This window comes from Otolemur garnettii, unplaced genomic scaffold (assembly GCF_000181295.1).
Source record: "Otolemur garnettii isolate 467f Iridium unplaced genomic scaffold, OtoGar3 scaffold00053, whole genome shotgun sequence".
In the NCBI taxonomy this organism is placed as follows: domain Eukaryota; kingdom Metazoa; phylum Chordata; class Mammalia; order Primates; family Galagidae; genus Otolemur; species Otolemur garnettii.
In genome coordinates, this window is record NW_003852448.1 from 6,049,399 (window position 1) to 6,053,208 (window position 3,810).

The window sequence follows — 3,810 nt, forward strand, 5'->3', positions numbered from 1 at the left end:
GTGGGCTCATTAGAAAATGCCTGGGCATGATGTTCAAAGGTTGAATTCAAAACTATGTGTTGCCTTTTTTCAAGGTTTAGACTCCCCCACCCTGAAATCCTCCTAATTAAAACTTATACTGCCCTCAGTGAGTCTAGCACAGTAACAAACTCCAACCAGAGCTATAGTCAACCTGGTCTAAGGTCCTCAGGGCAGGAACACCCCCCACCCTGATTTCCTGAAAAATCAATGCTCTTTTCCCATCCCCCCAAAACTATGTGTAGTGAAGAATTAATTTTAGGGCCAGGCACGGTGGCTCATGCCTATAATCCTAGCACTTTGGGAGGCTGAGGCAAGTGAATCACTTGAACTCAGGAGCTTGAGACCATCCTGAGCAAGAGCGAGACCCCATGTCTAAAACTAGCCAGGCATTATTGTGAGTGGGCACCTACACTCCCAGCTACTCAGGAGGCTGAGGCAAGAGGATCACTTGAGCCTAAGAGTATGAGGTTGCCGTGAGCTATGACACTACGGCATTCTACTGAGGACAACAAAGTGAGACTGTGTCCACAAAAAAAGAAAGAAAGAATTAATTTTACCCCAAAAGAGGTCTGGCCTTTGTCCCAGGTCCTGAGAGGAAACCTCCAAACCCCACTCCAAGTGATAGGAGTGTCGGTCAGGCCTGATGGGCCCTTCTACCCCATCTGACAGTTTATGCTAACACAGCAGGGCCTGCACAGCGAGGCCTACACAGTGGGGCCAGCCAGAAAGAACAACCTTGCCATCAGAGGGCGGGAGCTTTGAGTCGCATGACATCAGCCCAAACTCTGGGAAGAGATTGAGTTGAACCACACAAGAAGTGATCTAATCAGTCATGGCATGGTAATGAAGCCTCAGTAAGCTCTCTGGACCTACAGCTCAGGGTAGCTCCCTGGTGGCCAACACTCTGTATTATCCCACAGGGATGACAGGACTCCAAGACTTCATCCTACTCAGCGTTTCCTTTGGCTGGATCTAATACGTATCCTTTTGATGTAATAAAACCGTGATTTTAAGCATAGCAGGTACCTGAGTTCTGTGAGTCTTCCTAGTAAATTTCTAGACCTGCAGGTAGTTACGAGAACCCCAAATTTGTAGCCAGTTGGTCTGAAATGAGGGTGGCTGCTGATATCCCAAACTTGTGACTCATGCCAGAATCTCGGGAGGACTTGGCAGTCTTAAAGGATTGTGCCCCAACCTTGAGTTTGGCTAAGACTGGGTATCTTCTTTACCAGTTATCCTTCGCTGCCTAACAGATTGCCACAAATTTAGTGGCTTAACCAGCACACATTATCATCTCACAGTTCCAGCCAGTTAGGAACCCAGGCAGGACTCAGCTGGTTCCTTTGCTGCCCCCAGGGTCTCTCACCAGGATGCCCTTGAGGTGTCAGTCCAGCCTGGGGTCCCCCCGGGGCTCCACTTCTGTACTCAGAGGATGGATGCAGGACTCAGCTCCTTATGGGTTAGGACTGAGGCCTCAGATCCTTGCAGGCTGCTGCCTGGAGGCCACCACAGTTCCCTGACATGTGGCCCCTCTACATGGCAGCTTGCTCTGTCGAAGCAGCAAGGGAGGGAATCAAAGGCATCTACCAGCAAGACAGATGCTCCAATCTTACGTAACCTCGTCCTGGAAGTGACACCTGATCAATTGGTGAGGTGGGGGTGGAAGGGTAACTCAAGGTGTGGTAACAGGAAGTGGAAGTAACTGGGCCCTCTTGGGGTCTGGCCACCACACCTTCTTTTAGGGAACTCCCAGGTTGAAACCATTTTACTTATTTTAATTTCAAACCACTGATGGCCCAGAAGAAAACCTAAGGGCTGCAGAGTGGAGTCCTGTTCACTCAGAACATCCCACCTTCTTCCCCTCCCTCCATTCAGCTCTCAGCCTGAGGCCCAAAGATCTGTGAGGAGACAGGGCTAGAGGGTCTGGAGGCAGAGCTGCCCCCCACCCCTGCTGACAGAGCCCCTTCAGACTCATGCTGGGCCCACTCTAGGCTCTGAGCACAGTAAGAGTAAGAGACAGTGTCTGTCCTTATGGGCCCCCAAATACAGAATTCACACCAGGAAGGTCTGTAACACTGGGGAGTGATGAGGTTTCTTTCAGAAAGAGAATTTGGGTGGCAAAGCGTAGGATGGGGCTACCGTTTTCTGCCTTTTTGCAGTTATTGAAAATCCCATCCCTGTAATCAAGCTATGTCCGGAGGTCCCTGAAGCCAGGAGGTCTGCCAGGTGGGGCTCCTGGGCAAGAAGAATGAGTGTCCCTCAGGGGAGGCAGCAGGGACCGTCCCCTTCTGCCCAGCGGTGCTGCTGTCCATGGTGCCCCGCCCTCCCCTCCGCAGCAGGACGACTGGACGAGGCTGGCATCCCCCCCAGCACAGCCACTCTCTGAAAAGACGTGTTCAAGCCAATGACAACTAGAAACAGGCGGAGACAGGCAGCAGCCACCCTCCCCCAGAGGAGGACCTTACCCAGGAGGCCGCGCTGTGGGACATTCCCGCCCAGGCTGCGTCTTCACTCAGTGTGAGCCCCAGACCACCCCCCAGCCAGCCTCTCCCAGCATCAGCAGCCCCACACGGGCGCCCCACAAACCCGGGCCCTCTTCCTTCCCGTCAGCGTTTATTTTTCTATCGCGATGTCTCTGCCTCCCTTTTCCTCTTGCATTTTCTCTTCAGGTTTCTCTGCTAAATAGTCACTCTACAGACATGAAAGCTAGTTTTAATTATTTTTATGCTCAATTTTATCTTTCTGATTTTTAATGTTGAAAACAGAGTAGGAAAATGTTTTCAATTTATCCTTTTAAAGCACTTTTAAGTTATTTTTACATATAAAATAACTTCATTTATATTACACATAAAGTTCTTTATTACTTATTCCCTGAGGCTTAATCATCCTCAGCTCTGAGTCAGCCCCTGAGCCCAGTGCGAAGCTGCTGGTTACTGGACCTGAGCACGTTAATCAGACACCTTCCTGGAGCACACTCAGTCCACAGCTGAGTCCCAAGGTCAGAGCTTACCAGGTAGATAAGTCTCATTCTCAGGAGACAATTGGCCTCTGTGGCAGGAGAAAAATGCCCAGAAAAGTGCCTAGAAGACCCTCGTGTTCCCAGGAACGTCTCACTCACTACCTAACAAGTGACGCGAAATAACTCAGGCAAAGACACCGTGAGAAAAGGCGGAGATGAGCGACCAAACGTGTTCACAGAAAAATAACACTAGGCAGAAAAGCGTTGCCTTTAGCAGTTAAGAAAGGTTGGGGAACGGAAGAGCAAAGAGAGGGAAGGGGTGGTGTCTCTGTATGCACCACACCTTTTGGGGCAAGACACGATTGTAAGAGGGACTTTACCTAACAAATGCAACCAGTGTAGCCTGGTTTCTTGTACCCTCAATGAATCCTCAACAATAAAAAAAAAAAAAAAGTTAAGAAAGGTGACCTGTGCTCACTTCAGCCGCACATATACTAAACTTGGAATGATACAGGGAAGATTAGCAGGGCCCTGAGCAAGGATGAGGTGCAAATTCGTGAAGCGTTCTATATTTAAAAAAAAAGATGAGCTGATATTTCACACACATTTTTTAAAATCTTTAAAAATTGCCCCTATTAAGAAAGAGAATCCAGCAGATGTGCAGAAACTCAGGAAAATGCACAGTGATAGTGAGAAAAAGCACCGTCTGCGAACTCGGGAACTAAGCTGGGAAGAAAAAGAAACCATTGCAGGAAATTCAGGGGAAACTGGAGGGAGAATGAGGGCAAACTCCAGGCACAGAGACGGCCCGACCACCACGGGACAAAACT

The 3,810-nt window shown here is 49.4% G+C and overlaps 1 non-coding gene across 1 annotated transcript; it reads left to right on the forward strand.

The window, feature by feature from the left end:
* The first annotated feature begins 3,450 nt into the window (after positions 1-3,450).
* LOC111726083 lies at positions 3,451-3,556 on the forward strand. The gene has a single exon (XR_002773966.1). It is a non-coding gene; the product is annotated as a U6 spliceosomal RNA (small nuclear RNA).
* Positions 3,557-3,810: the final 254 nt, after the last annotated feature.